Raw genomic sequence first — 27,133 nt, forward strand, 5'->3', positions numbered from 1 at the left:
ATGTTTATTTATAAAACTTCTGCCAAAACCCTATTGCCAGTATGAAGCTTGCAGGAACATGTAAGAGAACAGAGCTCCATCTGGTTTCTGTTCAATCAAAAAAAGAAATAAGAGAATGGACCTAAGTCTCTGTTATTTACAATGATAATTTTTGACTGGCACTTAGTCTGAATCCTGTAAATTTTAGAAATTCAGAACTATGTTTTCAAATGTCTCATGAAGGTCCTAAAGAACTGTTTGGAAAAGCATTTGACAGGTAGAAATGTTCCAAGGACACAGGGAAGGAGCTGTAAAAAAACAATCTTTCCATTGCATTGCTAGTGTTTGCAAAACCACATTTTCTTTTAGCAGAGATACAGTGGTTGCTGTTTTTGCAGCTCTTCTTTGACAGAATCCTGAAGATGCTTTGCTTTCTTCACAGAAATGTGATCATTGTAGACTGAAAAAAACAGCTAAGTGAATCTGTTAGATACAGGGACAATGATCTGACTTAAAATAGCAGCTCTGTAGATCTTAGCCTTTAAGTTTGTGGGAGCAATCATGAATACCAGTGTAACTTTCTACATAACCCAGCAGTCCAATCTCCAGTATATCTTATTACTGCTTGAATATGGTTAAAGGAAGAGGAGAGCCTTCCCCAAAGGTTGCTGTCCAGTAATGCCACCCTCACATTTTCCCAGGCAGGTCAACCCTGCTTCTTCCCTCTCCACCCTCCTTTTATTCAGATTCTGCCCAGTTCACTGATGGGAAACAAGAGCAGCATAATACTACTTATTCATTACTCTGAAAGACCAGTCTGCTCAGGGATGTCTCAGAAATTCTCCGTTATACAAGAAATGCAGTTTAAGAATACTGGTGGAAATCTCGACTTGTGATCTTACCTAGAGGCGTATGGTTCTGATGCACAAAAAAACAGTGTCTCCTTTAAAATAACCCCTTCAGGAGTTATTTAATGTCATGTTAAACTCTTGTCAAGTACTTTGCTCCAATTCTACCTCGAGAGAGTGATTTTCATATTTTGCAAATATTTTAATGTTGGCTTTCTAAAGATGATGTTGTAATTTATTACCTAAATGAAGCTAAGCCCCACTGCTGAGTCTAGGGAGAGCTTTCAGACACTGTGATGCAGAAATCTCTCCAGTGGGAAGTGGCCATTTGCCCCTCAGTGAATGTCAGTTTGAATGCTTTCCTGGGTAGAGATGGGCTCCTGGATTTTGGCAAAAGGTGGACATGAAGCAGGTATGGCATCTTGGCCCCAAGACTGTGAGAAAGCTTTCAGGCTATACTAAACTATGTGATAGCTCCAAGTCTTACATTTTTTTGAAGATGCATCTTGAGTAGAGGTCAGGGACTCTTCTGCTTTCCTCCTGCTGCTGCTAATATCCATTTAGCTCTTCTGCTGTTGCAAAATTAGAAATTTATGGCATGTCAAAAAGTGAAGGGGAACAAAAACTTTGAAGAACACAGTGCAGCTTTGCTAAGAAAATTTCCAGTGTCCACATGCACTTGGGCTTATGACTTACTTCAGTAACTCATGACCACTTGGCACAGTAGCCATTAAATACATCCTCCACCCCTAACCATGATGATAATCTATTTGAATAGGGATGTAAATGCAGAGATTTAAATCTGGAATAGCATAAGACAGTTTTCTTCTATTTAATCCATGCTAAAAATGCAAAAGGGTGGTGCAGGCATGCTTTTGACAGTTTGGTTTATAAAAATGAATGTTGTGGTTAAGTGGGTGGGAAATACAATGAGGAACTGAGGACCAAAAGTGAAATGTCTCCTTGTTGAGGAATGCTTTTGCAATCTTGATTTTCTCTGTGTAAAGTTAACCTTGGAGTGTGCAGACTGAGAGAAGAGACCACACAACCCTTAGGAGCATACAGGAGTAGTCATTATGTGGACTCAGGAGTATTTGCTAAGATGCCCTAATAATCAAATGAAGTAGCTAAGCTGCCTTGTCTTGATGGAGAATAGATTTCTTATGCCATTTACAAAAACAACACTGAACAGATTTTTTATTGTAATCTTTTGAATTAAAATTCCTCCACCTTTCATCACTTTATGCACTTTATTTCTCTGTAGACAATTCCACTCAGATAAACTCTTTAATACTAAAAGATATTGTACACATTCCTGAAGCTTTTCAAGTATCTGACTGTCTGCATCAACACTGGCCTTGGAATGGTGGACCAAGATATTGGCTCAGTTCCTATTTCCTTAGGCAGTGGTGGTAAGACTGGGATGCCTACCCTGACTCAATGTTGTTGGATGTGTTACACCAGAAAAACCCCACAAATATGAATGCTCTCATCTTAACTAACAACATCAGTAGGAATAAGCCAGGAGAGAGTCTACTCAAAAAATCTGTATGGAAAAACACTTTTTAGAAAGAACTATACACCATCATGACTACACAGGTACCCCTGATCTGCCCTGTCTTTAAAAGTGACATAGCTCTAAATATGAAGTCTGGTTCAAATGGGGTTTCCTTTGGAATTGCTATCTTCTTTAAATAAATGTAAATGAAAAATGTAAGAGGTCTCCCAGATCAGTATGAGCAAAGCAAATATCCTGGTGGCAGCAGAAAGTTGTAACAGCGCAGAGGAGCAGTGGTGAGCACACATAAATCTGTGAGCAGTGGAACCAAGGATGCCTGGTGTCCTATTGGTTTGTGACTCAAGGTAGAATTCCCAAGAAGATCCCCCATGTCCAAGCAGGGATAAACTTACTGTGAAGTCACCTTCTCAGTAGGAACCTTAGCAGGATTTCTTCCTTTTGAGATCTTTCTTCATCTCTCAGATTTTGATTGCAATTGACGAAAGTCAAGTGGCAAGCAGAGATAATTGCATGAGTACATATGCACACACAAACTCCCACAAATTCATGTGTATCAAAGACTTTTACTGCAGGAACCAGCCTAATACTCTTGGAAATGCAAATGCATCTGCCCCAGAATTCTGGAATGGAGTGCTGTTCCCTCCTGGGCACAAGAGTGCTCAGTTGCTGGGAATCTAAAATCTATCTAGAAGTGATGAATCATTTGTTTCAAACTGCATTGCCAGAGTTACAAATAAAAAGTCAAAATGAGCTCCTTCACTTTACAAGCAGTGATAAAGGCAGTAGAAGCCACTTAATTAGTCTGTGATAAATTGCGTGCCCAATTAATTGTGATGATTGCCTAGGGGACAAAACCCAACTCGAGGCAGTTTGATGACTCCACAGTAATGGCACATTTAGTGAACACTGGAGTCTCTTTCCATGCCCTTTCTGCAGCTGTGGGAAGCTGAATCATAACATTTTAACTGCCAGGGATGCATTTCCTTGCACTAGCTTTGCCCCGATTTGACCTTTTCTTCATTTTATTCTAGTTAACTGAGTCAATATAATCTTAATACAGTGTTTCCATTTGTCCTCCCAGTAGCAGTGCATAACTATGCTGCAGATTTAAAGTGCAATCAATGAAATATTAAATGAGTGGAATGGAATTCCTTATCCCTCAGAGCAGTGGGTGGGAACTGGGAGGAAACACCTTAAAGGTGAAGAAGTTACCTGAATGTAAAATCAGTGCAGATCTGAAAGTTGTCCTTCATAAATTTATGTAGAGAGCCTGGGAAGCATGGCCATAACAAACAGGCTTGTACCTGTTTGAGTGAAAAGGTAGTTTTGAAATGTTTGTGCTAAACTGGTGACAAAGACCATGCAGACATTGCTCTTTCAGTTTCAAAACAGCAAACGACTTCACAGGGCTCTGTCAGGTCCCAAATGTGCCATCTGCCAGGTTGTGGTTTGTTTATTTTATACATGATTGAGTGTAGTGCTCATCTTGGTTCCTTTTACATAATCATGTTATGATAATCACATAATGAAAGTTTTCAGTATTTAGCAGATAAATGAGATGGAAAAAGAGAGAAATGTCTGATGCTTAGAAATTCTTCTCAAGTGCTCAGTAGAAGCCCAGATTTATTCTAGTATATTTAATCTATAATTTGCCATTTATAATATTTAGAATTAGCTTGAAGTTATAGTAAAGCTTGTTTATGAAGCTTTAATGGGATGTTAGTGCATGAGTAAGACAAACATTTTTGGCTTTTTTTTCCCTCCCACATTGGTTTTACTTCCCAGATGTTACTTGCCAAGACTTCCCAAAATTTCATCCAGAAGTACAATAAAGTGACACACTTCAATATAGTCAAAAATATTTCACTTTCTTTTGGGAGCTGAAGAATCTTCTGAAAATTGCCTTAAATGTGTGTTCTAGAAAGTGTATCTGGGGTTTTTTTTTCAGACCTTCTCCTCCTGCAAGCATGTGAATGCTTATACTCTTGCCCATTATTTCTTATAAAAATGTGAAGTTTATACTCTTGCCTCTTCTTATTTGGAAAGTTAACCTCTCCACAAATGGAACTAGAGTTTGAGCAGAAACATATGGAGAAAATACTTCTTGTTCTTCTGGGTCCATGAAAAATTATGAATTGGAGGTGAAGAATGTGAGGCTTAGTGGGGGAAAAGGAGGTCAATGAGAAATTTGTCCCTGTTTCAAATATTTTCTCATCACAGACTATATTAGACAATGTTCTTCCTAGGTCAGGATCATAGAAATGTGTCTCCTGTGATTTGACTTTAGCCTCTTGGGATGGATCTCTGGTGGGAATTCTCATATTAGTGATGTTTTAAACTGCAAATATTCAGGTAAAGAACCCCATACATTCACAAGTGTTCTGCAGACTTCTGTAGCAATGAACAAAGCTGATGTCTCCTATTAGGAAAGTTCTTTACAAGAATAATTTTGAAGTGCCATTATACATTATTAATGGAGACAGATCTGATGATGAAGAAAACTACATTTGGCAGAAAGAACATTTACTAAAAGTGTCATTAAAGAGTTTAGGCTGTGTGCTACCAAGTATTTTTTGACTCCCTTCACTGACTTCTTGGCCTCTTTATTTCTTTCATGTCTGGTAAGTAGCTTGAGGTGGTTGATGAACATTGGAACTGAGGAAGTCTGGCTTCTCACTGCTGTTTTTCTAAAAGATTTTTGGCTTTGACACATAAGAAGGAGGAAGCTCTAACCCAGTCCATGCCTCATTTTGTGCACTTAGAGCTTTCCTAAGCTTGTCTTTCATGTAGGTTTTGTAGAGTCAAAAAGAAGTAGGGGTTTTACCATAACTAATTCCTCAGTGGAGGTAAATTTATGGTTTTTTTCTTTCTAACAATGAGTGCCTATTCCCAGAATTTATAAAATTTGAGATATCTTCCAACCTTCCTCTGACAAATTTACATGAATACAAGTGGACACATTTTGCTTAAATCTTCCAATAAATGATAAAGAACAATAGAAAGTACAATAGCCTGTAATATTCACTTAGAATTGCATGACTCATTTCTTAGAAATACCACCTTTAAAAAGAGAAGCATTACGGGATATATTTCATCAAATACTGCATTCAATGTCATCTTTGTGAAAAAGCGCAACTTAACTATCGCATCTCTTCTTTTTGAAATGCTGAGGCGGTGAAATGAAATAGTTACCTTTGAAATGAAGTGCAGCCTCAAAGGCTGGTTTACTAGGACGAAAAGTTACTGCCCAGGTGATCCTTGACACAGACTGGAATAATCAGAAATATAAGTCTTGCTTATACAGAGATCATTTTTATCTAAAAGTAGCCGAGGTGATCCTATTGTCCTTTCAAAATTTACTGACATCACAACACAATGTAAGTATCTAGTGATTTTTTTATGCCATACCAATGAATATTGTATATATAAATAAATAGCCCACAGAAATGGAACAGAAAATGAGGAAGTATTTCAAATTAGGGGGATATTTACATTTGGCACTTGAAATCAAAGAGGTAGAAGAAAAAAAAAAGTATGAGTATATATATAAAAAGCGGGGGGAGATTACTACATTTTTTTATGCAGTGGGTATTTGATGGCTCTGCAAGACCTGACACTGAGCTCTCTACCCAGTGAATTTAGGTCAAGAGCCTGTAAAGGCTCTGTTGTCTGAAGCTGGACATGGACTATGTCCTGGCATTCATGATCTGTACATTCTATGACCTCAATTGCCAAAAGTAAAGAAGTTTCAATCATGGACTTTTCCAACTCCTTTGGGAGTGACCAAGGCACAAGATGTTTCTTCCAGCAGCTCCATGATTTTCCCAGCTGGATGAAGTTCCTCTCTTTCCTTATGGCTTACAAGCAGCCCTTTCCTTACAGGTCAATCCCTCTTTTTCCAGTTTTACTGGGATTTGGTGTTGGCTTTACCTAAACCCCTCCTGGAGCTGAATGAAGCCACTGCATTGAGCACCACCCTGTCCCCAGGGAAGCTTCATAGGGATATGAAGGGATATTCCAGAGATATGAAGGAGTGAGTGAAACTTTTGTGTGAGAGTCTTCTTGAGCTAGGGTTCAGCTAGATCTGCTTTTCATGGAAGTACTTAAATATCTCTTATGCCAGAAGAAATAAGGAGCATGGCATTGCTCAAGTTGGAGTCTGCTCCAGGGGCTGTCCACCTTGACTGGGGAAGCCCAGCTCCTGGTAGGTGTTTGCTGGGAAATGGCACCTGCAGAGCCCAGGCTCGTGTTCTCCATCTTCCCAGCAGGACTGCCAGACCCCCACCCTGAGGAGAAGGGCTCTGGGGGTTGGCAGGAGCAGAACTCGTGGGGCATTAGACATGCTGACAGAACGTAAATGTTGCCAGTGGCAGATTGAAAGAGAGTGGTAGTTTTGAAGAGTGAAATTTGAGCAAATGCACTCCAACCCTGCAGTCTATTCAGGGATTTAAATCCCTCTGTGGATATTGGCCTATATAGAGAGCTGCTGGACTGTGCTTTTACATAAGATCCTAAGGGACTTTGTAAGCCTTCGAGCACTTCCAAATCCTCCACTTTCAACAAAAGTACTCTTTGTACTGAAAATTTAGTATATAAAGCCATATCATATACTGGGGTTTAAATATACTCAGAAAAGTTCCACATAATGGCATCTTAATGCCTAGACAAATGCAAAATTAATATACTGGAAATCTCTGGCAGCAGTTAAGAGTAAAAGCAGTACAATTTTTTAATGTTTTGTTGGGATTTTTTTAATAGCAAGCTCTACTTCTGAGACAGGCAGAGGAAAATCTTCTCAAGCTGTAAGCTCAGCGTCCCCAGAGTGAATAGGGTTCAATGTAGCATGGATAATTTGTTTGCTTTGCAATTATTTTCCGTCAGTGGAGACAAATTGATTTGTACAATAAAATTGACGGTCACTGCAAGGCAGCTGGCTTTCTAAACTGTAAAAGAATTTGACTAGGTTAAGTGAGTACCAAATTTTTGGAGTACTGGGATGTCCTTTTGTACTGGTAAAACTTGCAACAATTTTAGGCCTTGCCAGTGATTGCTATGTGAAATTCAATATCAGAGAATGCAAGAATAGTTATTCTTAATACCACTATGAGCAGGCCCTCTGCCAGTTTATTAGCAGCCTGCTCTGAAAATTATTTCCACCAAAACAAAAGTCAAAATGCAGTTAAAGAAACTGATAGTAGAGTAGATGAATAGGTGATTCTATTATTGGAGGAATAATTGCCTCCAAGCCACCATCTTATTTGTTAAGAGGAAATGAGATATTTAACACAATCCTGAGTCAGGAATGTTTGGCAACAATCGAGTTTCTAGCAGGGAAAAACAAGTAACAAAGGCTTATCTAGAAAATAGGACCATGATCAGACAGTGAGGTGTATTTCCAGAAAATGCTGGTAGTGAAAACATAGAACAAATAGCCAATATTTTCTGCAACTAGAGTATTTACATATTTGTCCAAATAAAAGATCTAAATCTCATAAAAAATAAGTGGCTATTGACATCTACTCTTTCACTTTTGTTTTTAAAAAAACAAAAAATTGGTTTGGCATCTCAAAAGGCCTGGCAAAATTTTAGTGCATGCATGATCAAATGCTGTGTGTGATTAGGAATGCTGTAGTACCTGGTAGCAGCCTGAAATGAGGCTTTGATTCCACTTTTCACAACACTGAGCTAATCAGGACATTCTGTCATATTCAATTTAAAAGCTGGATATCCCCCAGAAAAATGTTGGACCTAAAAGCTCAGCAAATAGCTCTGGTTAAACTTCACTTGGATGTTTCAAGTGTTAAACCTCATTGCAGACATCAGGATTAGATTAGTGATACTGTCAGTTTTGCAAAAGTCCAAGATCAGCACTAAGTAAAGTAGAAGTTTGCTAAGACAGGCTAGTTTCTCTTTGCCCAAATTAAAAGGACCTGGGAAAAGCTGATACTGTACAGTTCAAGGACATTTGATTGGGCTCAATACATAAGGTAAACAAAGCACTCTGAGACCCGATCAAAGTGCACTTCTGGAGGCCAGTGGCATGATCTTGAGGTGTGAGAAAAAAAGTTTTGAGGAAGAAGGTCACATGTTTGAAGGTCCAGACAATCAGGCTTTGGCTTGACCTCTCTGCCTATCTGGGAGCAGCTCCCCCCAGCTACTCATGTGAGCGGGGTTCAGAGGTTACCAATTACTTAGGGAGGCTGAGAAAGTTGTATGGAGCTGCTCTCAGCTGCCATTTCACATTAGCTTCAGGCCACTTGCAGGTAGGCTGTGGCTCTTAATGCTTCACTGGCAGTCAGGGATGTTTTTCAGCTCTCAGTCGCTGTGGCAGTGACAAACCATCTCCTGTCCCGCCAGGCAGCACTTGGTGCCTGCCCTGCAGCACAGCTCCCCAGCCCCACACATTTGTGCATCACAAAGCTACAACCCCACCACATGGTCGTTGTTTTAATTGCTCAACTGCTGACCAGGTAACATTTTTCTGCCCTTTTAAAAAATTTTCTTTTTTTTTTCCTTTTGCCCTCTCTGAGTATTTCAGAGCCATCAGTAAAAATGAATGAAATGCTTTGATTGGTTGCAGATATTGAGATGATCAGAGTAATTCGTGGCAACTTTTTCTTGCAAAACTTAAAATAATGTATGTGTCTTCACACACTTCACAACTAACAAATTAAGCAAAGGTGACTTACAACCTTGTGGTAGCAGAGGTATAAAAAAACCACCTTCAGTATAAGTCTTGCAAATACAGTAAAAAAATTCTGTCTTAAGAAAAGGTCTTAATTTAGGAGTTTATTTTCAAGTTCCAACTTTAGAAATTAGAACTACCCTTAGAAATTAACTGAGAGTGGATAGATTGTGTGAAATGCACTCCCTGGGGGAGTTCTCTTGCTTTCTTTTGAGGCTGCTCTCTTGGATATTGACAAACAGGATATTGAGCTACCCAGGATTCTGGTTTCATCCAGTATGGAATGTCCCATTCTTTCCATTTCACAAATAAGATTTGGGAGTTTGGAGTTTTTGTGGAAGTCGCAAACTTGAGAGTGATCACACTTCCCTAATGCAAGGCATATTTTCAGTCTATAAACAAGCCAGTTTCCTTTCAGAAATATGTCTGGGTTTTATTACACATCCTTTAACTTTCCCTGGAAAATGAGTACATTTGTGTTTGGAAATATTCACATGAGTGAAGAAATTTTCTAGGAAATTAAGTGAGCCACATTGAGTTTACAGTGAAAGGCAAGAGCAGCTCTGCGTTAGTTTGTGAATATCTTATTTCACATACACTGCTATGATATATATTTATAGTTGCTGTGAATTCATTTGGAGATTTTTTAATGGGTGGTTTGTTGGTTTGGTTTGGGGTTGGGAGTTCTTTTAGGGGTTTTTGGTTTTGTTTGTTTGTCTGTTGTTTTTTTTTTTTTTGGAGTGGGGGTTTAATTCAAAAAAATCACAAAATATAACATTATTTTAGTCTTGATTTGCACTCACTTTATTCTTCTCTTGCTCTTACCAGTTAATTTACCTTTAGGGTGAAAAGTGGTGTCTGTTAAATGTTCCACAAAGTAAATATGTGGTGCTCATAACTTCCTGTGTGACATGTACTAAGTGCTTACTGGAAGTCTGCTTTCCATGGAGCAAACAGGCAAGAAGACGGACTGGGACTTTGAAATCTGGAAAATTTGTGAATATCCTGGTCACATGGCATGTCATGCTACACAGCACAGACATTGACATATCTGGAGAAACATTTGATACATCCTGGGTTTTTTCAAAAGCATCTTGACTCTGATTTGTGTCACAATAGAGACTCTTATTTAATATACAGATGCATTACTAATGTTCCAATTTTTTCATTTTTTGCATTTTTGTTGCCTCTTACCACATGAAGTTGAATAGGGCAGCAATTACTTTTCATTTAATTCCATTTCATTTTCTATTAAAAAAAAATCCACTATTAAGAAAACCTTAACTGGATAATCTTTTTGAGAATTTAATGCTGTCACTATGAGTTTAATAGGTGAAGTGAATTTACAACTTGAAGTAAATGGAATTGTCACCTCTTACCTAATCTGTGACTAGGAAAATTCAATTATTTTCACAGAAGAAAAAAAATACCAAGCACGGACATACTCAGAAAGGTAAAGGTTTTTAGGGGTGATGGGTTTATAATTGTCCAGATTGCAATGTCTATAGCCTTTTTGTAGTATAGTATAATAGATATCTTGAATAGGATTATTGATAAGAGAGGAAGGAAATGTAAGTATGATGTTTGCAGTGTTTTGACCCCATTTTGTGCAGATTTGTTCCTCCTCAGACACATTTTTGTGTTTCAATCCCCACTATCAAAAGGCGCTTCAAAACCTTGCATAGATTTCAGAAAGAAGACTGCATGGAAGGCTCGGGAGTGGAATGGCTGGGAAAAGATTCCTGGACAAAAAGGGCATGCAGAGGGGATTTTACAGCTCATTGCTCACTTGGGTTAAAGTCAGAGCAGGCAGATTGCTGCAGAGAGGGAGAATGGCTGAAAATTGGCTGAAGATGAGGAGAAAAAGACAGGAGGACTGGAGGGAAGAGCAAGAAATCTATAGGAAGAAAAGAGAAAGTACATTAAACTTGAGATGTGTTTTTGAGGAGCACAGAACCTAAAATATAAAAACAAGCAGACCTCCAATTTAAATGCTTGACAATCAGCAGAAGATATAATTTCTACCTCTTTTACATTAACCTATGTTGAACAAAACCTTTATTACATTACATCCTCTTACACATGAACTAAATATTGAATGTAATACTACTGTAAAACATATTTAATGTAGGAACAGTTTTTAGTCCTTTATTTCAAATTATTTCATATAAAAGAGAGAAACTGCAGTCCAGGTTTTCATGAGTAATATATGGAAAACCAAAACAAAACCAGGAAACAAAACAATGTGACATTCCAAATGCTTTAATGTATAAGTTTAACACCACCACCGTTAACTTAATGGAAAACCCCTTTATGCCATGTGTGAAATTCAGTGTGTTTTTAATAATATGTGTCAAAGACACATGTATTGCAGAGAGAAATATTTCTAGGAGAAATGTCAGGAGTATAAATTAGAGGAAGATTTTAAAATTTAGTATAGGCAACAAGGATTTCATGAATGTAACTATTTAGCAATGAAAAAAGCCCAAATATATAAGGAGTTTTTAAAGTGGCTGATGTCAATGTAAACATTAGATCCAGTGTGGAGGTCTTGCAGAAATTCTTCAGTGATGTTCTAGATGGCTGAAGAAAAGCCATAGAATCCAGGGAGAGCAGAAAAGTACATTTATTTTTTTTTTCTAGGGAAAATTAAATGAAGGATCAATGGCAAAAGTTATATTTTAAAAATTATTACTTATTAATACTATTTGAAATATACATATTGATGTGTCTACTGCACCCCTTCTTTTCATCAACATCCTCACCATGTCAGCTGATTCTGCTTAAGATAATTCAAAGAAAATAGATAATCACAATGGGCAAAGCACAGCCAAAAAGGTCCAAGGCTGCTACTGTGGTGCAGATTCCTGTCTTGGATGGGTAGCTGAATGGCATTGGCAGAGTCAAATAAAGTTTTGCTTGATTTATCAGGCATCAAGCTTGAGTTCAAATGAAGCTTTTGAAATATCAGATCTACCAAATTTACTGCATTTCACTGAGACATATTGATAGAAGCCAGTCCATATAAGACTGCATTTCAGTACAGAGGCGCTCGGTTTAAAATACCCCAGTGAGCCACAGGAAGAGAGCAACAGGAAAAGTGAAGAAAAGTTGAGCAGACTGAAGCTCTCATCTAAGTTTATATCAAGTGGAGATGGGGTGAGAAATGATGCCATGAGCACTCTGGGCTCTTCAGTCACCCTGGTGCACAGAAAAGATAATAAATAAAATAAAATAAAAAAGACTATAATATCTACCATGAGTCTGAAAGTCAATGCACCAAAAATTTCATGGAAACTTCCAGGTCTTGGACAACATCTCATAAATGTGATTTCTGTTATTTCTCAGGAACATTATAGTGACAGGAAAACTTATTAAAAGCGATAAACAGATGCAAAATAAAGCACATGTTTCCATCACAAGATCTAAAATCAAGGCTTCTGGGTTCAGTTTCCAAGCCTGCTGTAAATACTGAATGAATTACAAATGTCTCAGATCCTCATCCATCCAAATGGTTAGTGCTTCCCTCACTTGCTGCTTTTTTTGTCAATTGCTTTTTAGCTAAATTTTTTTGTCTCCTATCAGACCTTTAACAGCAGAGTTCTATTTAACTGCAACTATAATGCATAAAATAAGTTGTAAAATATCAATATCTTTATTTTCTTTTTCTGTGTTTTGATCATATATAAAGTTCTACCCTGATAATTAACTTGACCAAAGGTAACATCAAGTTCTTCCACTACATGCGCCACCCTAAAGAAAGGTTGAGAATTGTTCAGGTCAGTAGTACTCCTCTTCATGATGAAAAGTATAAACTTGCTTATTTAAAGCAGTCATAGAAATGCTTTTTGTTCTTTGCTATATTTATATTTAATCAAAGAATTCCCTATTTTGTTAAAAGGGCATTTTGAAAGAGTTGGGGGGCTGTTTCAGCAAGAATCTTCCTTCCTTTTGCCATGTGCAGTCTATATCTAGTGCTTCAAGGAGGTTTGATTGTTGTTTTTGTTGATTTTCTCTGGTAGTAACCAGCTAAGCAGAAACAGACTTGTGATGACAGTAATATGTTACAGTGGGTACTACAAAAGGTGGGAGAGTTGTAAAGAAGGGAAGGAGAAGTGGGCAGAAATGGCCAAACTGCTCTTTTCTGGAGTATTCCCAGGTTCAGAACAGTGTAATGGGATCCATTCCAGGATATCTTAACTCCTTCCTTGACAGGAAGAAAATTGTTTGCATATAGTCTTGTGGTTCCTGCATGTGCAAAATATGTATAACCAGCTTCAGCAGCCTCAGCACAGACCTGTGGATGTCAGTAGTAACACACATGGTTTAAGAGCATTTTTTATTTTCTGAATGTTTGCTCTTCTCTGGTGTAGCTCTTTATGCCTGTGAAAGCATTTCACTTCTCCTCTATTTGTTCTACATTGACCACTTTTTCTGCCCTGCTCTCCTCTGTGTTATCATCCCTTGTTCCTGATTCATGTCTTTTGCCAGCTGTGATCTGGACTGAATTCAGAGAATCAGATGGATTGGGATGGTCAGATTACTTTGGCAAGGCAAAGATGAAGGTGTATCCTGGAAAATCCGGCTTTGTTCAGTTTTGATAGCAATGATTGCTCCAGCTCTGCCATTTGGAGAGGCTGCTGTCTGCAGCTGCATGTCACAGACATCCCTCTGAACATCACCATCCTGCTAGTGCCAGCTGAGCATCTGGTGTGCACTGCACCTTCTTCCAGAGGTTAGAAGCCAAGGATTCTAAAAAAATTGGCCAGGGAGCCCTTTAGCAGCATATAGCAGCCATAGCTTTCCCTGCCTCTGCAGCTCTCCAGCACGTTCCTTTCTTCCTGCAGCTCAGTCTGGTTCTGGCTCCCCCCAGCTCGCCTCAACCACCACCCCCTGCCTCGCTCTCCTCCTGATGGCAGTGGTTATGCCCTATAGCAGAGATTTTTAAGGATTATCCTCTACCCCTGCTGGCTAGGCCAGACAGGAGGGCAATTGCTAGGAGCAGCTGTCTCCTTCCCAGCTGATGCATTGTACTTGCTCTCCCTTTTATGTGTGCTGGCATGACTTGCAATGTGTTACTTCTCTTGCAGTCGTAACTAAGGCTAATAAAATGCTATTATGGTTAATTATATTCACCGGTGAGGCACTTAAACTTTACATGAAATGGCATCCCAGTAGGCTTCAGTTTTCATAACACATGGCAGTTGGAATGGCAAGGTTTTAAAAACCATGTAATTTCATTAGAGTAACAAGACAAGCACTTGAGTAATTTTTCTACGACAGGCTTAATGGTGTTGCCATATGGATGGCTTGTAAATAAACAAACAAAAAAAAACCTGGTGGAAGGCTAGAGGATGTAAGGGAGACATACAGTTGGCACAGGATATCCCAGCATGCTTCAAGCACTTGCACTTTTAATAAGCACTTCTCAGCACCTTGTGCTTATGAAAAGGTTCAGTGAGGTGGTGATTCATGCCCATTTCCAGAACTAACTTTAATTTTTTTTTTTAAGTTGTGTGAGGCCTTTATAAATTCTCTTCAGTCCATTGGAATGTTCTGCTGTATACCAGGGAGCTTTTCTCTCTCTTTTTGTTCACTAGAAGACATTTAATCCGTACTGGCCTGAATGCTACATCTTCTAAGCTGGGTCCACAGTTTTGTGGAGATGACTTTTCTCATCTTTTGGATACCTTAGAAACTTATTTTGGGACACCATGTTATTAATGAAATGCCATAATGGTAAACTACTGTTAGTAGTTTAAGCCTAGTTAAGACTATTTATGAAATCCAAAACAATATTACAAAGTTTTACAGGGGTGCAGATGACAGAAAATAAAATGTTTACTTACAAGATCAAGTCAGGGAGTTCTATTTCCCTCTCCATACCCGACTGCAGAGGTGTGAGCACTCCTAGAGAACCAGGCACCTTGGCTGGGCACAATTCAGAGGGCATAAACAGAAAATACTCTTCAGTTTATGATATATACAAACTTTTGCTTCTCTTTACCTGGGATTTTTCAGAGTGTTCATGCATGATCATATTTGATTTCTTTTGAGTTTTTATTCCTCAGATTATTAGACTTCAGTTTGGAAGATAGTTCTGAACTTCTGGGTTAGTAACTTTTCTCAGTGTTTTGGAAATAACTACTGCGTCTTTGGCAAACTAGATGTTTGACAGTAATTCTGGCAGATCTTTACCTGTAGAAAAGTGAGAAACTTCTCTGGATCTCATAATGTAATTTACAACTATCAGACAAACTGTCTCTGTTCTCCAGAACATAGAGCTCATATTAACATGCAGTTAAAACCACATTTTACAGAAGGCAGCCTGCTACTGAATCCTGGCTGAAACTACATGTGATGATAAATAACCAAGACAAAGTGTTAATCTCCAACATGGCATGACTCCATCACACAGCCTTGATTCTTTGGATGTACTGTAATAAAACACTGTTCTGGTGGAATTTATATCAGTTGTCCAATCCAACCTGTTAAGCAATTTTTGCCATCAGAGTTTTGAGTGGTTCCAACTAAGTCTGTGAATTGGGACTGCTTGAGAGATGTGCAGAGAAAACAAGGAGAGGAATTAATAGAATCATTAAATCCTGTGGATAGGATTGTATTTGTAGGGAGCATGGAAACATAGGATTAAGCAAATACATATGTGAAGTGGAGGAAAGCTGTAGGTGTCCTCCCTAGGGTAGGGAGGTAGACACAAAATAGGCAGATAGCCAGTTACTGGGGTGAAATTTGCAAAGGACAAGAAAAACAGACTGAAGGGGAAAGGAAAGGAAAAGCCCTTTCCCTGCCAGCACAATGGAAGAGGTGAGAGTGGGAAGGACCAAGAGCAGCAGAACCATTATGGACACCTTGGAGAGCTTGAAAGCACTGAGATGGTCATCAGAAGATGAATTTGTGGTGAGTCTTCACAAAGTAGGAAATCATGATTGTTGTAGAATAAAGAAAAACCATCTTGCTTTTAGTTTCCCCAAGCTATATTTTTGTCCTTTTAGTGGGTATATTCAGGGGTCTTTAAAGATCAAAAGCAGTAACACCAACTTGAGGAGCACAAAACGTGAGCAGATGTTGTGCAGTCTCTCATGTGTCATTCTGTCCCAGTATCTGCCACGTCTGACGTGACCTATAATAGGAACAACTCTGAACTTTCACTTCTCTGCTCCTTTTAACCATGGACTGCAGTAGTTTGGGACTGTGCGATGACTTTGTAATGTTGACAACTGAGGACCAAGAATAAAGTGCTAAATGCTTTTTAATAGCAACCAAACATAAGAGGCAAAGTGTCTAGAGGCAACATAAACTGCCAACTCTGTTTTTAAAAATATAATTTATGAAAAAGCCATCCACAACGTATATGTTTGTTTTCTTTTAAAGCACTTATTTAAAACAAAAAAGTACTAAATCCTGGCAGAGATTTTTGGCTAAAATGCAGGAAATATATTATGAACAGATTTTTACACTATTTTTCCATGTTATTTTTGCTATATACCCCAGACCTATGCACTATATAAAATAATATATTTCCCCTTAATGTATGGAAAATACTCATCAACTTTATGGTTTCATTAAAGCCAGAGAAGAAAGAAATTTCCACTGTAGTTCATAACAGTTCCAAGTGAAGAAACTGTTGTGTCTTGATATTGTGAAGGTGGCATTGCCCAACACTGATATTCAGACTACAAATAAGATAACCAATGAGTCATTCAGATACTCCTTCATATTTTCAAAATATTTTCTAGTTACTTAGTTTCCAAAGACCATTTTAACAGCTCCAAAACAAATCTCTTCAAGCCAAGGTGGGTTCTTCCTAAATTATTTCCTTACGTTCCACTGCAATATAACACCAATTTTTAAAGTGAGTTTAGACATCAGTGGGTATTTCTGAAGAAGAACAATGAGCAGGCATGGAGCACAGGCCAATTTTGGACCTTTTGAGAGTGCTTGTATCTTAGAAGCATTTCAGTTGTGGATACTTTCTTTTTCTGTCCTAGTGCATTCTGTACTGCCAAAATTCAGGTGCATAGGGACCATCACATGAATGCTGACAGCAATGTCTCCATTTTACAAATAAACCATACAAGGAAGGAAAAAGAGTAAAGTTTCTCTCCTAACCCACATAGAGGGCAAAACTATAGAGGCCAGACAAGGATAATAAAAGTGTATGACTGACAGCTGACAGTATGCCAGTGAAAATTTCCCTTTCCCTTAGGATATTGTTTTGATAATCTTTGCCGATTTAATACTTTATGGAACTAGAGGTTTTTTTGTCCAGATGAATGTTTTTTGAGGGGTGGGGGTTGCACTTGTCAATTGCACATCAAAATAGGGTGGATAGACAGAGAAGTGAAATGTAAACAACAGCTCCAGGTTTGTTTTTCTCTTTAGGCTGTTGGGGGATGTTTTTGTACATGAAGGTTAATGGAGCACAGTAATGGACTTCATCACTTCTTAAGGACATTTGGCCAATGCTCCAATACAACCAGCTGCAATTTTATTACCTGGTTTTGCATCCTCTAATTTAAAAAGTCTTTTCTGAAGTTTAGCTGTAAGACAGCATAAAGTGCTTACCTCTTGATGATATTTAAAGACTATACTTTGCTTAGAAATTTTTATATCATTTTCTGTTCACAAGTCCATCATTTTGCCACATTTCTATCCACTTTGTCTGTTTGTGAGCATGTCTTATCCATGTCAGCTGAGACACTGAACCCAAACTGTGAGTGCCCTCATCATGCTGGGGTGATCAGTCTGTGGGGCTTTATACGAGTTTGGTGTCGTCAGGCTTCCCCAGCCCAGCCATTATAACCTCCTGTAGCTCACCAATGGCACAGCTTTCTTGGAGGAGCAGCAGCTGCTCAGACTCCTTGTCTCTATTTGTCTTTTGGCCATCCTTTTGCCTTAACACAAGGTTTATGACTTGCAAGGTGGGTGAAATTGTAAAGTTTGCCTCTCACTGCCAAGCTGAGCCTGTAATGCACCAAAGAATAAAGCATAAACAAAACAAGTTTCTCCTGCAGAATTTTGCAGATATGACTCCAAATGCACTGAAGAGAGAGATCTGTTGAGCTAGTTTATGCCTTTTGTAGAAACTTAATTAGTTTCTCATCTGGAATCTGAATGTCTTTTTTTTCTTTTTATTTCCATATGAAATGTTCTTGTTTTGTAAGTAACATGCAATGCTCACCTTGCAAACAAAGACAGCTCTGAAAACTAAGATATTATTTTTTCCACAATATTAATATCACAAAAGAGGGCTGTACAGGTGAACCTGTACAAGTTACCTTTATAACTCTACTAATTTCAAGACATACCTTCTGTGGCAAAGATGTCCATTGTGCTTGGTAGGATAACACCTTTGTTATTGATTGGAATTCACTAAGAAGTTCTGTAGGTGATGATTCATGAGGCATTTCACTTTTTTGGAATTGAATAAGCTTTAGAGTAGGAAAGGGTGGATGCAGATATTTCTGCCTATGGATCTAGCAGGGACTGCCTTGAGCACTCTTGGTCTTGAGTCCACTCTGTTCTATCTACACCAAAGCTGTGTTGGGGCTAAATAGGGTGAGGTCAGCTTCACTCTGAATTGAACCACTTCAGTCTCAGTATTTTGGTACCAAAAGGGGCCTCTGATAAAAAAGAAAATTTAATAAACTGCATTTTAATGTTTATAGATATAATGAATTTCAGTGAATAAGTGCCTTTTGAGTTAGTTTCTTCATTAAAACAATGTGCTATTCAAAGAATGATTTAAAAAATTACACTCCACAGTTTCACAAAAATTTAGGTTAATTTATCACAGAGGGGTTTTGGCTTGGTTAGGTGAGATGGGTGTAGGTGCTTGAATACATTGCAGACATTTAGCCTTGGAGACTAATAAATTAAAAATATGTCCAAATAGCCTTGCATATAGGCGTGTTCCCTCTTAATGCAGTGATGTTGCACTGACACATCTGTGACCTGGTGGTTGCATTCACATAAAATATTATTTGGGTAGATTCTGACTGATTCACTGGGCTCTGAAGAAGGGTGTATGAAATTTTCTTCTGTCTAAAGTATACCACATACAATTTTGCTATTGATATGCTATTGGATGTCTAATATTATTGCAAATAAAATGTCTTCTTTTGTGCTCTTAGCCCTTTCTGTCTGCCCTATGCCCATTTCTTTGTGCCTGGGGATGGCCCTGTGTCAATTTTCTTTACTTCCTTTATGTAAAGGCAAATAATTATACTTGTCAATTTATTTGTGGCTTTCTCAGCTGCATAGCTAATGCTCTTCTGCTTGATAGGATGTCTTTGCTTTCTGTAATTATAGTTCTGCTTATGCCCGTGAGGAAGAACATCTGCTGCTTCCCACTCATGAGTTACATTTCATACTCTCATTTCCTTGGTGTTATTCTGCTCCACATTGGTGTGGTAGTCCCTGATGCCCTTTGCAGAAATTTTCCTTGGTGTTCTGTATAAGATACTCAGTCTTCCTCCTTGCTTCCCCCTTCCCTCATCAGCCTGTTGTGCTGTTTTCCTCAGCATGAGTGGTGCATTTGCTTCTCTGATTCAGCTGTGAGGGAAAGGGCAGAGGTGTGCAGGGAGCTCCTACAACAATCTGTCTCAGTGGGAACGAATGTGCAGCAGAAGCCCAAGGACAGCCCTCTGCAATGCCCTCACCAAAACGAGCAGTGTCAGCTGTCAGGGGCAGGAAATGTGACCACCCAGTTAGAACAGAAGATAAGAGCAGGAAAAACGCACCTTCTCTTTTTGGACACTTGGCAGTTAAATTCTGCCAACTTGGCATATTTTCCCACCATATTTGTTGTCTTTGTTGCTCGCTGTTGCATGTAAATCAGTTGAATGACCTTTTGTTATTCCTTTGTTCTCACACATTTATAATTTCCTCTCAAAATAACCTCTTGATATGAACACAAAGATATATTGTGTAGTAGGCAAATTTGGAGGGTTAAAATATGTGGTTTTTTGAATAGCCAAAATGAACTGTTTGGAATTTTTAACATTTTTATAATGTTCATTCTTGCAGAATATCTATTTTTATACAAAATGCAACATGCTTTTGGGCATATGGTATGACTCTTGGGTATGGTTCTGTGCAGGACCAGGAGCTGGACTCAATGATCCTTGTGGGCCTCTTCAACTTAGCATAATCTGTAATTCTGTGATTTTGATGAATAATTAATACACAATTTTATGTGGCCAGAATTGGGTGTGGTATATCCCAACAAAGGAGACCACATCAAAGAATTTGAAGCATTTCTGTTTCAGCAAGGGCTGGAAAGAAGAGGCCATTACTCACAGCCAAGGGGAAACCAAGAAGAAGACAAAAAGTGATGGAGCCTCACAGATGGACCCTTGACTCTGTCAGACAAAGCTCCTGCAGTACAGATGTGGCTGAAGGTTGGCCTGCAGGGAAAGGTGCTGCCACCCCTCAGCAGCCCTGCCAGTGCTGAAATCAGTGGAGTGACATAGAAAGGCCAGTTCTAGTTTGTGGAAGAGGTCAGCACCCTGAACTTCCAGGGATTTCTTTTTCTCTGGCTCATCAGTTCAGCACAGTGATTTTTGAAATAACACTGTGGCAGTATTGCAATAAAAAAATAGTTGTTTTTTGCATTGAGATCAGCTGGCAGAAATGTGAATTTGGTATGAACACAGAATTGAATATATTTCAGTGTCAAGGGTAACATTTATTATAAATATTTGTGCAGAACTGGAAGAATAAGGAAGTGTTCTATATTGAATACATAAATAGAATTGTACAATAGCAAACTGACTGTGTGTTTCAGGATTAGAAGGACTGTGTGGTACTCAGTATTTTCTTTTTTTTTTTTTAGAAGAGGATTTACATAGGGCTTTATAAAGGATGAGATCCTTCTGAGGGAAGAAACTACCCCTAACCACTACATTTTATGATTAATAATAGGGGGGGTAAACCTTGACATGACAGAGGCTGGGAGAGACATGAGGGTGACCTGAGCAAGGCAACATGGAAAAAATATGTTTTATCTGATGTGCTCTTGTTGCTAACCTAGATGTTAAGGGAAAGAAGTTACCTATAAAGGGTCCCACTGGATATGAAACTGGCCCATGGAAGAACTATGGGAGAAGACGGACAAAACCAGGAACAGTGAGTATCCCTTGAGTGAAATAATTAAAATCACAGATTTCACAAAGTACAATGCAGGAAATAGATGAGAAGCCCATGTAGAAGATTGATAGTACAGGGGGAGACAGGTCTGTGAGTAACATGTACAGTACTTTACAGCCATGAAAATGCAATTCATTGCATGGGGACACCCCTGGAAAAAAAGACCAAGGAAGCAAACTATACATGAAAGACAACCCTGAGCTTGCCTTCACTCTTCATCCTTTGCATTGCTAAAAGAATAGTCCAACAAAATTGAATCTTTTATGGAGACAAAGGAGAAAACTAAAAGTGAGTCTTTTGAGAACAGAGAAACATCTCTTTTTCATCTCACACAAGAGGTGACAAATATACCATTGAAACTTATATTTCAAGGGGAAAAGAAGTTAAAAGGTAGGAAATGTTGCAAGAACCAAAGAGTAACTGCTGGGACTAGTTGCTATAATTACAGAAGTGTCTGTAGTTATAGCAACTAATCAGCCAACCTGACAGCAGCAAATAAATAAACAAATATTAGGGATGAATTAAAACAAACCAAGAAGAAAAAATATGGTTGAGACATAAAAATAGTTAAGGAAAAAAGGACAAGAACAGGAACTGATGGGTTAAGAGTGGAAAAATCAAAGGGTGATGAAGAAGTGTAAAGGAAACAGAAGGGAATGAACATGCCAAATGAAATGAAAGGGGAGAAGAGAAATAAAAATAGAGCAAGAAGTGTACAATCAGGTCTATAAACATGTCAGTGGCTTGCTGCAGAGTGGTTACAACGTTGTCTGGAGGATTTGCTCTCACTGAAGTGAGGAATGGTGAAAGTGGGGCTCATTATCTGGGGGAGTGACAGCAGTGCTTGGCCATGTGGACACCAATGGGATCACCGGCATCTGATGGCATCCAAGGACTATGCTGTGTTCAAGACAGGACAAGGTGTCTCCTTCCTTCTCTCCCTCCCCACTCCTTCCCTTTTGAGGAGGGGGGATGCTGGGGATACTTACAGAGAAAAAGATCATTTTCCATGCACATGCAGATACACACACGCTCAGTTTCTTGGAGAAGCGTGTACTGCTTCTGAAGGGAGACATGGGAAAAGATGCAAGCTTAAACAGATTTGGGGTTCTTTTGGAGGAGAGGGAAAGAGGGACAAGGGACGGGAGAGTGCTGACATCTGGAGAGTGGTAACAGCTGTGAAGGCCTCAGGGCTGAGACTTTTGTTTCTGACCTTAGGGAGAAACTGGAGAGAACTGACCACATGGTTTGGTTGCAAGGAAGAGTGAGGGCAGAGGGGAGACAGAATAAAATAAGGGGTGGCAGCCCCTTATTTTTGTATCCTGGAGCCTTGGTAATATATCTCTGTAAAGAGGCCAGGGCATGTTCATATGAGAAGTTACTCCATTGTGTCTGAAGTCATGTTAAAAATAACTCTCTTTGGGCCTTCGGGCATTCACTATAATGAAGTTAAAAGGATAAATGCTATTAAATGTCTGAATAATGTTGCTAACATAGCTTGTCTTCCTGATCATTTTGTTAAACTGCAGTAACATACAATCATGTCACCATTAATACTTCCTGCATGTGCAGGAAAGAAGAATACAAAGAGTATGAAATATCAATTGATTTTAGGATGGTGTGTTTTATATTGAAACCAGATGAAAAACTTATTTTCTCATATGGTTGGTGGCGAGTACTGGAAACATCACACATTTTTATTGTTGAAACAGAGTGCAAACTATTCAGAGTGATACACCTACATCTGTATCGTATTATACTCCGTGCCTGGTTGCCATCATTTTATGGACCCAATATCTGTCCAACGATTATTTTTATTGGGTCTCATAACTCCATACTTGGTCCACCTGTATAACCTGTGAGTTATCAAGTTAGAGTCTTTTGCCATTGTCATGTGTCCAGTTTTCAAATTAGAGTGGTTTCCAACTGGACTACAAAGAACCAGAACTGCTATTCTTAGAGTGACTTTTATTTTAACTACACTCATTCTTATTTATCATTGCAGTCTGCTGGAAAAAAAAAAGTTTAATTTCCAACAATGAGGGTTATTTTTTTGGATGGGAAGAAGGAACATGTACACTCTTAATCTCATTTTTATTATTATATAATTGTTCCCAAACTTGATCCTTGTTTATTGCTATCACATTAAAAAGCAGGAATAGTTTCTAGGTTGTAAAATTACCCTGGCATGCTCATGAGGCTCACTTAAAGTGTAGGATTATTCAAACAACAAGGGCAGCTGGAATCCAAATTCTCCTTTGAAGATAAATAGCCATCACTCAGTACGTTCTGGACAAGGCCCTATTGCCTTTGCTGACTCTGATTAGCACTGACCTGAACAAAACCATTTTTTCTTGGTCTTCTCTATCATGTATGCCCTCAATATTTTTTTTTTCTTTTGGACATCTGTCTGCACTCTTTTTCCAAATTTCTGCTTTCCCCTGACATATCCATTTTTATTTCACAATAGGTGCATCTTCATGGAACATTTCTGTCAGCTGGTCCCTTCCTAATGTACCCACTAGCTGATATCTCTGTCTTCTGCCTGCCTTCTTTTCTTCCTCTGTCCTTCCTCAAGTATCTCTTCCCCTGAAGCTGTCCTTGCCTCTCCAAGACTTGCTTTCAGTTCCAGACATATTCCAGACTTCAGCTGATTCCAAGCACTCCCAGGGTCCTCCCACAGCTCTCTGGGGCAGACGATGCACAGATGCCTCCACAGCAGGTCCGTGACCCTCAGGTGTGCTGGTGGTGCCACAAAACACACTGGCTGTGTGACAGTGGACAGTCTGAGCATCCACAAGGTGTCCCAACACCAGGATAGCCCCAGGCTGTGGGAATCCTGTTGTCCATATGAGCAGCATGAGCTGTCAGGACAAAGGCCACTCCTCGCTGGTCTGCTCTGCCCTGGCACCACACTCGCAGCTCAAGGCTCCCAGCTCTGCCAAAGCAGTTGGCAAAGTGTGGCTGCCTCAGTACCAAGTCACTTCCTCTATGGAAAACTGTTAGTTGACCTTTAGATGATGCAGAAATCTCACAGGTTGCCACACGGCTTGTATTTTCAACCAAAAATGACACTCTGACTCATTTTAAATTATTTACTCCATTCCAGTTTCTGTATTCAGCTGATTTCACAAGTGTTTACAAACCAGCTTCTAAAGTTCCAAAATATTTTGGCAATTTTATGGACTAGAAGTACCAGGCTAAGGTTTTCCAGGGAAGCTTGTAGTACTGGAACTTTTATTAGGACTTTATGAGATCTAAAATGGGCAAGTTCTGTGGACCACCACTGTGTTATTAGGCTTATTAAGTTGTCTCTAATGTACCCTGAAGCCTTTGCAGTCTAGGAAAGAAACATCTGGTCCATGAAGGTTTTCATTTGTATCTATTTTGTTAACTGCTTTAAGCAACTAAATAGAAATGAATAGATACAGATAGATATATATAGTGCAATGAAAACAGAAGTTTGTAACACTAAAATAATTTGTGGTCAAATTAGTCACAAAACTGCATAAAATATCACAATTTTATAATATTACAAACAGCAACCACTCTAAGATTCTACCCAGAATTAGGGAAGAGAATAAACCTTATTCATCTACTACTCCTCCATAACAGACCAGTATCCACAGAGTAAAAATATCTGTTTGTCCCTAAACCAACATGGATTTATTTTTCCCATGAGCTCATTCTGATTCAAAGATGATTAATTTCATCACTAAAGCATTAGTTCCCATTAATTGTAGTCTGCTTCTCACTTACTTTGATTTTTCAGGTACAGCACTCACTGGTTAGCCTGGAGGAGCATTCACTTTTTCTCATCATGCATGTGGAAAGTGTCCATCACCTCTGCAGACATGCTCCAGACAAATGCCTGAAAGGGCAGAGCATTGAGTCATGGCAATATTAAAATTTAAGTGGATGGTCTCCTGTTGTGTAAGGCAGACTGAGCAGTTGTCAATATTTTTCTCTCATTAGCAAGGAATCACATAAAACGGTAGTGGGAATGATGACTTACATTTTGGAGCTAGGTGGAATTAAATACAGATAGATAAAGCAAGTGAAAAAGGTCCTTGAAATGTCCATTTTAACTGATTGTAATGGAAACTTCAAATGAAAGGCTAAATTTAGGCATGTTGAATACACTCCACAGAGCCCAGACTGCTGAAACACCCAGTATCTTATATTTTATGTGACAAATTATTTTCTTACACTTTATTTTTGCTGATAGGCATTTATTCTAAATTAGTCACCCAAATTTTCTTAATAGCCATCTAAACCAAGAGTTTCCAGTGGGTAATTCAGCCACTGTCTTATCCATCTGGATTTGGCTAAGTGAAATTGATCTCTAGAAGATCCCTTGTCTTTCTGCTGAGTATTGTGCAAGCCTGGACAAGTAGTTCTATTACTCAGATAATTCAGAGAAAAACTTTATGTCTAAAATAATAATTCAGAGAAAAACATTTTATCTGAGGTATATTTTATTACTCCAAGCTTTTTCCACAGTTTTAGGTGAGGCTCAGAAAAGGCAGGGTGCAGAGTATGGATGGGAGGCTGCTTACCCTGTAGATGAGGAGCTGGATTCTGTTGTTCACCATTCAGAGTGAAATTTTAGAACTCTTTTTTAACATAAATGTCTTGTTATGGCCCTCAAGCATGACATACAGAAACATTGTGCTGCTTTCCACCTGTATTGCTGTGTCTTGTTTTTCTTGAGAACAATCATGTGATCTTGAAATCATAAATAGCACTGGAGTTAACAGGCATGAAATTTTTATTTAAGAAGAAACCATAGAGGACAGGAATTGCTGGACAGTCCTGGACAAGGATGAGTTTTGCTGAGCCAAAGATAAAGGCAATGTCCATTTCCCTCTGTAGAAGAAATTATAGTATGAAGTCAAACCCATCAAGTTTACACAATGATTACATAAAACTGAAATAGTCACCAGAACTCCTGAAAGGGATATATTTCCCTCAAAATCTAATATTTATTTGAAACAGTCAATTCTTCTGTCCAGAGTACAACTATGTAAAAATGCCCAGCTAACTTGGCTGTCAGGCCACATGAAACATTTGAAGAAAAGTAATAATTTAATGGTCCTTGAGTCCCGAAGTGTTAGAAAAATTAAATTCTCAGTGGGCATAAAAGTTATTGGGGCAGTCATTTTACATCACTGTGGTGAAAACTGGAGTTGGATCTACGTGTATGACAGTTCTACAGGTATTACAGAGACAGAAATAGAGGAGACTCTGGCCTTAGTCCATGGATTTACAGAGTTTGATTCATTATTTAGGCTGTCTTTTCCTAGAACAGACAGTAAGACATACATTATCATTGTGAAATGAAATAAATACCCTTGAGATTTTCTTTTCACTTAAAAACACATAATTTACAAATTCAATACTTGTCCACTAAGATTGATAGTGTCATGGGGAGTGGAATAGTTAAGGCAGACTTACTGGCAATTCCTTAAATAAATATAAAAATGGCCTGGTGCTTATATTTTCCTACTGAGAAAAACATGGGTTTTGCAGTGCTTAGCCATCTTCTGAGTGCAAATACTTGGCTGAGCAGCACTCCCTACTTTTGAACTAAAGTTCACTCCATTTCTTGAGTATGATGTTTGGCAATTCCTGTTGAAGTCATCACAGATGGGGTTTCATGGGGCCATTTTCCTCCTGACCATTGCACTGTGAGAGAGCTGCCCTGAGCCCAGGGATGTGAAGTGTCCTAAATCCCTGCTGCAAGGACCTCAGCCACTGGCCAGTGTTTTATTTTGCTTAGGAAAAAAAGCTGTAATACACACATACTGAATGAGAAGAGTTAGAATCTTGGAGAGAGATGTCTCCTGGATAGCAGAGTACAGGAATATAGAAAAAAAGTAGATTATTTGTGATTTTCTTCACTTTCAGGAAATTACAGGAAACTACTAC

This window comes from Zonotrichia albicollis, chromosome 5, assembly GCF_047830755.1.
Source record: "Zonotrichia albicollis isolate bZonAlb1 chromosome 5, bZonAlb1.hap1, whole genome shotgun sequence".
Taxonomy (NCBI): Eukaryota; Metazoa; Chordata; class Aves; order Passeriformes; family Passerellidae; genus Zonotrichia; species Zonotrichia albicollis.